Genomic DNA, 13,652 nt, shown 5'->3' with positions numbered 1-13,652 from the left:
GCACACCTTTAATCCCAGCACTCGGGAGGCAGAGGCAGGTGGATCTCTGTGAGTTCAAGGCCAGCCTGGTCTACAGAGCAAGTTCCAGGACAGGCTCCAAAGTTACGCATAAGAACTCCTGTCTCGGGCTGGAGAGATGGCTCAGAGGTTAAGAGCACAGGCTGTTCTTCCAGAGGTCCTGAGTTCAATTCCCAGCAACCACATGGTGGCTCACAACCATCTGTAATGAGATCTGGTACCCTCCATGCCAGAATACTATATATATAATAAATAAATAAATCTTTAAAAAAAAAAGAACTCCTGTCTCAAAACAAACAAACAAACAAACAAACAAAAAGGAAAGAAAGAATGAAGTTTGTGTTCATCATCCACTTCAGTGAGTTCCTGATAGCTGGTACCTAAAACAGAGACACTCCAGCTTCATCTCGACACAGCTGATGGCCTGGGAGGTGCCATGAAAAAGAGCCAAATGCAGGAATTTTGGAAGCAGGTGGACTCTGTGTCACCGCCAGTGTCTGGCAACCTTGGTTATCCCTTTTCTGTTCCAAATTTGTAAAAAAGAGATACAGGATTGCTATTTATTTATTTATTTATTTATTTATTTATTTATTATGTGTACAATATTCTATTTGTGTGTATGCCTGCAGGCCAGAAGAGGGCACCAGATCTTATTACAGATGGTCGTGAGCCACCATGTGGTTGCTGGGAATTGAACTAAGGACCTTTGGAAGAGTAGGCAATGCTCTTAACCCCTGAGCCATCTCTCCAGCCCCGAGATACAGGATTGTTGTGCCTAGCTCTCAGCAAGTACTATCTGCTGCTTACTGCCATCTATACGCTATACAGGGGGACATGGCTTTGCGCTACCAGTCAGGAAGGCTCCCTGAAGGAGGCGGAGGCAGGAGGATTGATGGATGGCAAGGAACTAGACAGTCAGGCAAGCAGAAGCAGTTATAAGTCATAGCTACAAGGAGAGCACAGAACAGGGAATCAGAAGTCCAAACAATGCTACTATGGTGTTGTCTCACACACACACACACACACACACACACACACACACACACACACACACACACACACACACACACACACACACACACACACACACACACACACACACACACACACACTAGTAACACACAGGTCCACTCTGACCATCCTTGATGGTATTTCCTGGACCTAACTGAGCCAGGCAGTGCAGAGAAGAGTGCTCTGTGGGAAAGCAACGCCTTCTCTCCCACTCACCTTGTATGTGTCCAAGGTTCCATGAACTTCTCATCCTCCTGCCTCCATTCCCAAGTGCTGTGACTACAGACTCTGCCACCAAGCCTGGCTTCTGTGGTGCCTGACATTCGACCTGGGGCTTTGTGTATGCGCCCTTCCCCTGGCTAAAGCTCCAGCCCAGAGCTTTCTTTTCATTCTTCCCTCCTTCCTTTCTTCCTTTTCTTCTTTTTGTTTTGGGGGTTCTGTGAGGGTTTGGGGGGGGGGGGGAGGGTGGGGGTGTTTTGTTTTTGTTTTTCGAGGCAGGGTTTCTCTGTGTAAAAGCCCTAGCTGTCCTGGAACCTTTTTCTTTAACATGACAGGCTTTTCTCTGAGGAGAAAGGGCAACGACAGAGACACAGAGGGGATAGAGGGACACGCACAACCATCCTGTCTGTAGTGTGCCCACTTAGCAGAGTACTAGGGGGCCGGGGAGGTTCCCTATATCAAGTCCAGACCCAGAAAGGCTGCCACACTGCCACCTCAATTCCCACTCAGCCCTTCTTCATCTCAGGAATGCTAAGAGGCTCTAGACTCCACCCCCACCCCACCCTCCACCCCACCCCCATCCCCCTTAACCACCCACCGTCCTAACTCTGGACCATCTTTCTGCCACCTTGAGTACCTGTCTGGAATGTCCAGGGCAGCCCTCACAATTGCAGGGTGCAGGACCTGCTTTCCATATGTCAAATACTTCAGAAAGGTAAGTCAGGTCACCCAAATGTCTTATCCTCCTACCTGGACATATGTGGCATGTGTCCCTTGAGAGTGACCAGGCCACCAGGTTCATATCTAGATTTCTGGGGCGCTCCATTTCTCATGAAGAACTGTGTGAGGAGAATTTCACCCTCCCGCTGACAGCCCCCCACTTCTCTCTGCCCACTTCCATCTACACCTCTAGCGGTACATGGGCCAGGACCCCTCTGGTGTCCTGGTGCACCCTCAGAAGGATAGCCCGTGGAAGGGGGGCAGTCAGAGCCTCTTGAGACACAAAGTGGGGCCTCTGTGGTTGGAAGAAGAGAAGGGATCACATCTTGAACTTGCAGCAGTGATATCCTGTAAGAAAGGCTGGTCTGGAGGCAGCCTCATTAGTTCTAAGGCACTATTGTAGACAGATCAAACCATCCCTTCCAGTTTATAGAAAAGGAACCTGACCAGGTGGTGGTGGCACATGCCCTTAATCACAGCTCTAGGGAACCAGAGGCAGGATGTCTGTGAGTTTGAGGCCAGTCTGGTCTACAAAGTGAGTTCCAGGATGCCACAGCAGTTACACAGAGAAACCTGTCTAAAGAAATTAAAAAAAAAAAAAAAAAGAAGGGAAACTGAGGCTCAGGAGACAGTCTGTCGTTAAAGCTTCACAGTCAGGATGAGGTAGGCTGGGGAAGTTGGAGCTGACTACTGGGCCTCCACAGGCCTCTCTGAAAGAGAAGAGATCAGGTTACCATGCAGGCTGCCAGAGTAGGTAGAAGGGGGCCAGACCCACAATGTTGACAGACTTTATGTAATAGCAGTTAGGAGGAAACCCCTCTCCCCATCTGGGTCCTTTGGGGTCTGGAGAAGATGAGAAGCACCCACCGCACGCCCTTCCACACAGACACACAGACATCCTGAAGGAGAACTAGGCCCATTGAGCAGAGGAAGACGCTGAAGCCCAGAGAGGCCACATGATGCCCAGTCACATTCCTCCTCCGGCCTTGGTTCCCCAAGGAGTGGGTGCTGTGGGATGGTGGGAATGGACGAGAATGTTGTTGGGCAAGCTGCAGGGCTCCCCTCCTCTAGGGTCCCAGGATTGTTCATCTGTAGAATGAGTACAACGGACATTGCACACACTGGTGGGGCCACGGGCCTGAATGACACATGCCTCCCACAGTGCAGTTCAGCCCAACAGGTCTGCTTTGATTTGCTTCAGTTTAGTTTGGTTTGTAGACGGTTCTCATGTAGCCCAGGCTAGTCTCAATTTACCACGTAGCTGGGATGACCTCAATCTCCTCATCCTCCTGCCTCTAAGTACTAGAACTACATTCACGCACGGCCACACCCAGGTTAAACAGTGCTAGGGCTGGGACCCAGGCCTGTGTACATGCCAGGCCGTCATTCTACCCACCAAGACACCAACCCAGCCCCAACATGTCTGTTTTATGAGCAGAATATGTTCTCAGACCTCTTGCATCATCTCAAACTAACGCCCAGGAAGAATTCTCTAGAACTCTACAGAGAATCTGTGGCTTTCTACCCCTAGTCCCCTCCCCCCCGTCCTGACCCCTGAGAAAGCAGCATCGCCAGACCCCACCCTAGGCTGTATTGTACCTGGCAAAGGGCAGGGGGCCACTTTCCCAGCAGCCAGAGTCCAGCTCAGCTGGGTGGGACATGGTGGCGACAGCTGATAGGCCAGACTGTTTAGTTCTGTCTGCCTGGGGACTGGGGGAGGCCGGAGCTTAGCCCTGGCGGCAGACAGTGTGGCTGTGGCCTCTTCCCCTTCCTAAGGCAGCTTGGTGCCCCTGGGGCTGGAACAGTCCTTTAGCCCCTATGTGAGGCCCTGGCTGGAAGGAGCTGGCGTGGGGGAGGATGGCCTGAGAGGCTGTGGCTTGGGGCTATCTCACCCTGTGCTGTGGGTATTGCATCCGCTCCCATTAAAACACTCGTGTGGTTTTTGTCCCAGCCCACTCCCAAGTACACCCCAGAGACAGGCTTTGCTGTAAGAGGCGGTCAGTGGACAAACAACCAAGCTCTGTGTGTGTGTCTCTGTGTGTGTCTGTGTGTTTGTTCCTGCCACATTGGTCCCACGCAGCCTCCTCCTCCTGGAACGTGTGTGAGGGTCTCCCCACACATATGTCCAGGCCCCATGTAATCCTCCTCAGGGCCTCTAGCCCTGCCTCACTGCCACCCTTCTGGCTAGCACCTCTCCCTTGCTGAGCCCTTCAGCTGCGAATTCCAGCGTCAAGGTTCATTCCGTTTTCCCCTGCTCACTGTCCTGAGCGTCCTTGAACTTCCCCAGTAAGTCTTTTAGGGGTGATCTGCTATTCTGTGCTCTTATGACACAGTAGGACCATGGACTCCTCTCAGCTTGCTATAGACATTGCCAGTTTGGGAACAGCAATAATTCCAGGTCTCAAGGAAGCCAACAGCTACAAATAAGCCAGGATAGTAGCCTCCACTCCTGAGGTCCCAGAGAGTAGGGAGGGGTCTGCCTTATTCACCCCAGTCTACCCAGGACCTAGCACGTGTCCAGCACTGTGCTGAGGAAATACTGCAGGGTACGCCATAAACCCCTTCTATCTTAGCAACCACAGCAGAGACTCCAGGAGATAAAGACTCCTGGCTGAGGTCATCCAGCTGTGTGGGTTCAACGGGCACCCCAACGTCTTACCCAAACACCCAGCACAGGCTTCCTTTGGGTAGCCTGTGCCAACCTGCACTAGCTCCTGCAGAGGGGCCATTGGCAGGATGGAGCCTTGAAGCTCCAATAGTCTTTAGGCTGGCCAGGCCCTGAGGAGACACCTAACTTCAGTCCTGAACGTCGAAGGAGCACAGGACTCCCAGGAACAGATCCTTCACCCTGTTCCCAAAACACCCCCGTGTTTAAAGCAAAACAACATAAACCCCTGCCCACCCTGCCCACATGGCCCCCTCTCTAACACAATGCTGCCTTAGCACCTCCACATTTTCGCTGTGGGTCCTCTGAGAGGTGTTTGGCCTCTCTGTGTCTCATTTTTTCCTGGCATGTAGAATAGGAATCCTAACAGCATTTACCTGCAGACTGGAGTTTGGGATGCTCCAGAGGATTCATACATATCAGATGCTTAGCACAGGCTCACAGGGTGCCAAGCGCTGCTGAGGACACTTGATTTTCAGGCTGTTCAATCATTTACCACCATGCTAGCATCATGGCGGACTCAAGCGCTCTCCAAGGCTTTTCTGCCTCAGAAACCCATGGGATGGTCACACTGTGTGCCTGCAGCAGACACCTCAGCCAGACCTATTATTTGCACTAAGAGGATGATGGCCTTGTGCTCTTGATCCCAAGTGACCTGCCCGAGTGGCCTTTGTGGAGAGAAAGTCACCTCCATGGTTACATTCTAGCTTGATCCCAACTGTTCCTTAGACATCTGAAGAATGGGTGTGGGTGAAGCCCCCTCTTCAAAGTGTGGTTGGGGGATCCAGGTAGATGACCCCCCCCTGAGGAGTACTTCTCTGTAACTCGAAGGCCATAGGTTCTGATTTCAGTGCCAGAGACAGGAAGCCCTGAAGCTTTTTCCAAGCCTTGAACCTTGGGCAGGGGTGGGGCAGGCCACTATCTGCAGAGGAGGAAGTGGGGCAGACAGCAGACCCAGGGACGGGGGACCAGGGAGCAGAAGGATGGGGGACAGCACAGCTTCCTGTGTTCCTGTGGCTTATGTCAGTTTAGCTCATCTGCAAAGAGGGAAGAAAGAGGAGAGGGAAGAAGGGGGAGGGGAGGGGAGGGGAGGGGAGAGGGAAGGAAGATGGAGGAAGAGGGGTGGTGGATGGGACGAGAGAAAGGAATGCAAGGAAGAAGGCAGGGATGAAAGGAGGGAAGGAGAGGAAAGAGGGGGAGAAAGGACGACAGGAAAGTAGGGAAACGGGAATAAGAGAAGAAAGAAAAAGACAGTCAGACCATTTAGTCACCACAGAGTTGAGCCAGCTGTGGTTGAGTCCAGGGAACCCTAGCACCCCACCCACCCAGTCACACTGAGGGTGATCACTAACCCACAAAGCGGAGTGGCAGCCTTCGACACCCCCAGTGCCATTTCCACTGCTGTGCACAGTCCTTCCTGAGGTCAGAAGACACAAACACCTATCTTGTCCTTTCAAGGTAGAAAGACAAGGTGGAAGGTGTGTCCCCTGCAGGCCCCTCAACATACCCAATCCTTGGCCAGCTACAGCAGCCCCACATCTCCTTCTACTAGGTCACAAACCCAGGCTTTCTTGTCTAAAGATTGGCCCATCAGGAGAGGAACAGCTTGCAGCGCCACCTTCTCTTCTTTGGTTGTGTGAGAACAAAGTAATTAAAACCACTTTCCCCCCAAACTCCCACGCTGCTGGCCAGGCCAGCTTTACGGAGGGATGGGACTAAGACAGGACATTCTGCTGCTGCCAGCATCCCAGAACAAGGCAGAACTGATGGCAGGATTCTTTCTCAAGCAAGGAAGCGTTCTATAGCCCTGACCACTGAGTTCTTACATGGGATTTGGGGGGTCACGGAGTTAACCACTCGGATCTCCAGCTATTTCTTTCTTTACATTCAGTATGTGCACACGCACACTCGAGCCAGGCCGTATGTATACGGCGGTCAGAGAACAACCTGGGATGTCTGGTCTTGCTTCCCACCTTGTTTGGCAATCTCTTTTGTTCACTTCAGCCTGTGCTAGGCTGTCCAATCAACTGGCTTCTGGGGATTCTGTCTCTGCCCCTGCCCGCCCCTCCCCATTTTGGGATTATGGATTTGTGATATTATTGTGTCCAGATTTCTGTGAGTTCCGGGGATTTGAATTCAATACCCATTAAGCCGTCTAGACCCTGTCTGTCTCCCTCCTCCCTCCCTCCAGGGTCTCACTATGTAGACTAGTTTGGCTGGAAAATGGAAAATGAGGAATCTGCCCACCTCCTGCCTCCTGAGTCTTGGGATTAAAGACATGCACTACCATGTCCAGCACCTGTACTTCACCTCTGGAGAAGTACATCAGCTCAAGCTAGGAAGTCAGTGGTAAAGTTAGGTAAGGTTTGCGTCAACCCAAACTAGAAAGACTCAAAAATCATAAACTCATTTTTAGATTTATTTATTTATAGGAGCTAATGAGAGGGCTTAGCAGGTGAAGACACTGCCGACCCTGAGGACCAGAGTTTCACCCCTGGAACCCACATGGTAAGAGAGAATCAACTGCCTGGAATTGTCCTCTGGCCTCCACACAAGTGTGCCATGGCATACATGTGCTTTTTGCACACATGCATGTGCATGAACACACACATAATAAATAAATACAATTTACACACTTAGAGATCGGCCTGTCTCTGGCTCTTGAATACTAGAGTTAAGGCAAGTGCCACCATGTCCAACCTTCTTTTTGGATTTTTTGAGACAGAGTCTTACTTGACTGTCTTGGAGCTTACTATGTTGACAAGCCTAATCTCAAATTCATAGAGATCTGCCCCCCTCAGCTTCCAGAATGCTCGGATGAAAGTCCTGTACCACTACTTGGTATAAATAACTTAATCTTTTAAACAACTGATTGATTTGTATTAGTGTGTATGCATCTGTGTGTAAGTATATGTGCACCTGTGTGTGCAGGTGGGCGCACCTATGTGCGAGAGCTTATGTGCACCTGTGTGTGCACCTCTGCATACAGAGGCTAGAGAATGCTCTGACTATTCCTGAGTCCAAGTTTCCCTGAAACCAGGGCTTGCATTTTCATGGCTGGGCTCAGAGCCAGCAAGCCCCAGCAATCCTCCTGCCTCTGCTTACCTTAGAGCAAGGGTGACAGTGTTCACCTGAAACACCCAGCTTGTTATGTGGGTGCTGTGATATGATCTCTAGTCTTCATGTTTGCTAAACAAGCCCTCTTAGTCACTGAGTCATCTCTCCAGACCTCAAAACTCCCAAACTTATTTTTGACAGTACTTTTATTATTTTTATTATGTATGTCTGAATGTGGGTTTGTTCACATGAGTGTACTGCTCTCGGAGGCCAGAAAAGGGCATTGGATTCCCTAGAACTAAATTACAGGCCACTGTGAGCCACTTGTGTATTCTGGGAACTGAATTGGGGTCCTGTGCAAGCGCAAAAAGTCTTCGATCTGCTGAGCCATGCCTACCGTCCCCTACCTTCCCAAACTCCTAATCAGCATGGACGCTTCCTCTGGACTTCCCCCAGAATGTTTGGAATTGGTTCCAGAGCCTTACAAAAATTCAAGGAGGCCTAAGTCCCTTCAACTAAATGCATAGCACCTGTGTAGTCCTCCCTTGGTCTTTAAGGGACTTCTAGGCTGCCTGCAGAGTAAGCGCTGGGGAAACGGTGGCTCTGGACCATTAGGAAACGACGAGAGTCTGCTTGCGTTCAGAACAGAAATTTTAAAAATATTTTGATCTGAAGTCAGCTGACTCCTTAGATGTGGGAGCCTGGATATGGTGAGCTGTGTTTACAAATGTGGCTTGAACTCTTCCATACGCTCGTTTCTGGAAAGACAAGAGCAAAGACGGTGTGGCTTAACTTTAGCCTGGCATCAGGCACTAGATGCTTCTGTGGGTCACCCCCCAATATTTACCAACCCTCTCCGCTTGTAGAGCTGTCCCCTGTAAGATAGGGAGCAGAGATATGTGTGGGTGACTGGTGGGTTCAGATAGAGTCCCCACACTGAGGAAGTGTTGCTCACTGGCCCTTTGATTAACACACAGATGGAGCCAGAGCTCCGGGGCTGCTGCTCAACTGTTTCCTTGGGACACATTCCCAGAGCGGGGTCACTGAACACAGGGGATGACTACTTTTATGGCTTTCCATCCATATTGCCAAATCGTTATTACCAAGGGTGCCCTGAGATCCTGCCAACACTGCACATTCAACTGTGCGGAGAAGCCCGGAGCCGCCAACACAGTCAGGCTTCTGCTGGGACCTGGCAAAGTGACTGGGGCTCCCACAGCCCTGACGGATGAGTTTAGGGTGTTGCGGAGTTTCACTTTGTTTTGCAGAATTTTCCTCTCTTGTGAAATCATTTAAAATGTGACTAAATGAGTTAAACCATAGTTAGGCTTGTCTTTTGAGGAAGACAAATCTGAAAAACAAAATCTATTTCGGATGTTCTGCCTCTTGTTCAGCATGGCCATGAAGGGGCCACCCGGGGAGGAGGCGTTTCAGGGAGAAAGCCCTAGGAGGAGGAGAAGGAGGGATAGATCCTCGGGAAATCAGGGGGAAGGTCCCGCTGGGAGTCGCGCATCCCGGGGGGAGGTAGGCTCAGCCCTCGCCAGCGAGGCGTCCGATAAGGCGGGAGCGGCGCGGCGGCGGCCCGGGGTGGGAAGGGCCCGGCCCGGAGTGCAGATAACACCCGGCGCTCGGGCGCCCGAGACTGCACGACGCCGGCCCACTGGGGTGGCGGCTGAGGGCACCTTAGGGCGGGGACCGGGACCCAAAGTCCCCCGACGCCAGGTCTTTGAGTGTCAGGTCATTCACCGCCCCCGTCCCCCCTCCGCCCACAGCCCAGCGCCCCAAGCCTGTCTCTGCATGGGATCTTGAGTGCTGGGGTGCTCCCCTTTCCACAGGCAGGTCTGGGGCCCTGGGAGGTCTAGGGACTTGACCTGGCCATTTGGTTGCAGAGCCAGCGGGACAGGCTGACCCCTTTCTCTTCTACTGCCACACAAGGGGGCTTTTCCCGCCAGCCGGCAGCCTAAACTCAGGGCAATCTCTCAGGGTGGGATTAGCATCGGGCCTGTTCGGATTCTTTAAATTCCGCACAGAACATCCAGTCCGCTGCCAAACAGCCAGGGAGGCAGGAGGGTTGGGGAGCCGAGAGAGGCTTCCCCTGGCAACCAGAAGCCCAGGCTGACTCAGAGAACAAGCAGAAACAACTTTAGGGGTACATGGGCATTCCTTCACACGGACACTCTCCCTTTCCTCACCCACGGCAAAATCAGACATCTCTAGGAAGATCTCTTCATTGGCCCGACCCTAAGTAACTGCCTGCCTTTCAGCATTCCCCCCCCCCCCGACTTCCCCCCCACACCTCACCCCTCACAGTTGGTCAGCCTCCAAACACTCTCTCTTGGCTTTACCAGCCTAAAAACTCGCTCCCATATACCCTTTCCTGCATCCCCAATATTAAAGGATCTAAAAGATTTTCCTGGGACTATTGTTTTAAGCCTTCTCTGGAATAGTGCCCCAACAAAGTTGGACTCCTTCCTTCGTAATGCAGCAGCTATTACCTGTATACCTATTGCGTGCCAGGCCTTTTAGACAGTCACAATCTGAGATCCGGAAGTTTAACAACTTGCCCAGTGTCCAATCAAGTAGGCCTTGTTCCTGAAATGGGCAGAATTGAGTGAAAAGCTAGACGGAGTGACATTGGTTCCTCCAGGTATTTGGCACAAACAGAGCAAGGGCTTGGGTGGGTCCCAGCAGAGCTGTGTGCGAGGCTGGGCCAACAGACCAGCCCCACCCTTGGGAAGTCCTAGGGCCACAGGTACACCCTTCTCCCCTAGGTTATAGGCACTGACTCAGGGAAACTTAGCCACCTGTCACCTGTGCCTTTCCTCAGCCAGGCCTCTCCCAAACAACAGAAGCCCATATTCCTTTCTAGTGTGGGAGGAGCCCCAGAGTCTCCATTCTGCACACCCCACCCCCACCCCACTCCCACCCACTCCCACCCCATCCCTCACTGGCTCAGTGCAAACCTGAAGGCCTTCCCCACTGCTTACCCACAGGCTCTCCCTGCCCAGCTGATCTAGAAAAAGCCTAAGACTATACAATGAAAATTGAATGTAAATAGCAATGAATTCAAGTTCCCAGCAAGCCTTGTCCCAGCGTGTTCCCAGCCTGGGATCCTGGGCAAAGTCCTCTTTTCAAGCCAGAGGCTATTCCTGTGCAGTGTATCTAGAATTCTGTATTTTTATACTTTTTTTTTCCAAGACAGGGTTTCTCTATGTAACCCTGGTTGTTCTGGAATTCGCTCTGTAGACCAGGCTGGCCTCAAACTCACAGAGATCCGCCAGCAAAGATCATGCACCACCAGTCCACCTCGTGCTAAACCTTAGGAAACTGCACCAGGATCTGAGCAGGTGAACTGGGGGACTTTTCTATGGGAGACTTGGGAATGGCTGTGAGGCTGCTCAGTGTTCTCACTGCTCCAGACAGTGGGTCTTTTCTCAGCACAACAGTACAGACAGCAAGGCCCGCTCTTTCTAATCCCTGTAGCCCTGAAGCACGTGTCCCATCCTGTCGTCCCCCCTCCCTCCGGCCCCTGTGGGGCCTCTGGGCATAGGAGAGAGAGGAGTTTCTGACAGCTGTTTTCAGGACCAGTGGGAGCATAAGACTTGGGTAAATCCCTGGCTTTCTAGACCTCAAGGTCCTCCTCCTGGGGCCTGTTAGGATCGCGGGGTTTCCTCTGGCTCAAGGACAGTGCTGCTGTCCCCAGATCAAGCTGGAAGCAAAGGACAGACCAGAGCTCACCTGAAGGGCTGAAGTCTTACAGGGCCTTAGGATGCAAACTAAGCCCTACACTATGGGCTCCCCAGACTCTCGGACAGGACAGAAAGCCAGACAGAAGGGGCTCAGTTCTCTACAAATACGGAGGCAGGTCCCGAGAATAGCAACTGAGCCGCTGTCCCAGGCAGAGGCCTTGTTCAAAGTGCAGGCCTCCTAACTGAGTCACTGTCCCTCCCACACTCAGTTTACCTAGCTGTCATACCAGGCTCAGAGGCGAGCCAGTTCTTTCAAAGAAACTTGGGACCTAGAACCACAGCTTTCTGGAGAACACAGCGGTTTCCATGCTGCCACCTGGTGGCCATTCCCTGTCACTGCAGACACATTTTCCAGCGTTTCCACAACCTGCAACTGAGTTTTGTGCTAGATCCTGAAACATTTAGGAGCTCAGGCAGCTGGCGCAGTTCTGGGCACAGCAGAGAAAGGCTCTTTCCTGTCAGTCTTCAAGGATCTGGAGGGCCAGCTGCCATGCAGGCACCTGTGTCTCACCCAAATATTATTATGTCCACACCATCACCAAGGGCCATAAGGCCTTGAGAAGTCCTCTACTGAAAGCACGGAGCAAGCAGCGTGGAAAGCAGACCCAAGACGAACGCCCTGCGTGGCAAAGCCTAGCACCTCAGTCTACCTGCTGTGTGACCTTGAACCAATGACACCTTCTGAGTCTCAATTCCTTTGTGACAGAAGGGGTTCAAACCCCGAGGCTCAAAGGGAATAACAAACACACCCACTCTGCCTGTGAGAAAGAGCGCTGCAAAGTCCTGACTCCAGCAGCCACCTTTAGTACCTGCTCTTCACCCCACCCCACCCCCGCACCCTCCCCCTCGCGGTGCAGGATCCTTGGTACAATCACACTGAAGAGGACACGCGGGACTCAGGGCTGAGACACTTTGGCCCAAGAGCTGAGACCGGCTGTTTCAGAAACTTCCCAGTGGGGTTGGAGAAGTAGCTCGATTGGTGGTATGCTTGCCTGGTGTGCACAAAGCCCTAGGCTCCATCCCTAGAACTGCAGAAAACCTGGCGTGGTAGTGCACACCTGCACTAGAGAGCCAGAAGGGAGGGATTCAAAGTTCAAGGTCATCCTGGATTATGTAGTGAGTTATGCACAAATGTGTGTCCAAGTGTGTGTGTGTGACAAAAAAGGAAAAGTTTCGAAGTCCTGCTGTTTGGAAATTCTAGTTTCTCTCTGTGGCTCTAATCATGTGTAGTGTAGGCCACTCAAGGCTGGTGGCCATATTTGCTGGCCACAATCCCACCTCCACCCCCCTGGAAGTCAGAGGCCCTGGTCCCACAGACAGCATCACTCCTGGGGTGGGGATGGGGGCGCTGCTCCTAGAGTCTCCTCGGCCCTTCCGCCCAGGTCCCCGCTGTGGTGAGCGGCTGAGGTGGGGTTTATTTATAAGTTCCCGCTGCCATGAATCACTGAAGGAATTGCTCAGACTGGAGTCAAAAGTCTGCGGCCGCCTGGTTGAGAGGAAGCGCTCTTTAGATTTCGACTTTCCCTTGGCACAGGCCTCCCTGTACCCGGTCGGGCCCTGCCAGCCCCTTCTGTTCTCAAAGGCCAAAGCGCATTTGCCGCCAAGTTCTGTCGGCCTGTCCGCCTTGCTGTGTAAACAGGACCCGGGGCTGGCGGCCCGGCCCCACACTGGAAATGAGCCTGCCTTCCGTAGCCCGGCCACTTCCTCTTCACATCCGGAGACTCCTTGGAGTTCGCATGAGGCCTGGGTGCACAGGAGATGAGTCGCTGGAGCCTTGGCCTGCAGTGGTCTTCTTCAGCCTGGATGGTCAGTGGACAAAAAGAAGGAACAGAGGACTCCAAAGTAGCAGCCATCGAAGTTCAATATAAATGATCCCTCTTATGGAGAACCATCTCACTACTCAGCTAAATTTAGCTTCCATGTACCGAACATTTTCTGCACACTAGGGTCTGGGAAAAGTGCTCATGAGTTGGCACCAGAGAAATACAAGACCACTGATTCTTCACATTGCACTGGGAGTTTAAGGTAAAATGAACATTTGATTTGTGATCGGTCAGATCCTATAATGGGTCTAGCCTTGTGCCCACACGTAGAAGCTACGAAGGCATTTGCTGGACTGACCTGTTAAGTTAGGGCAGGCTGGCCAAAGCAGCAGGCCCTGCCTTCCTGCTTTCTGGCCTCCACTCTTCTCTATGATGATCTGAACCAGGGTT

This window comes from Microtus ochrogaster, chromosome 5 (assembly GCF_000317375.1).
Source record: "Microtus ochrogaster isolate Prairie Vole_2 chromosome 5, MicOch1.0, whole genome shotgun sequence".
NCBI classification, from domain to species: domain Eukaryota; kingdom Metazoa; phylum Chordata; class Mammalia; order Rodentia; family Cricetidae; genus Microtus; species Microtus ochrogaster.
Note: the sequence above shows the minus strand (reverse complement) of the source record.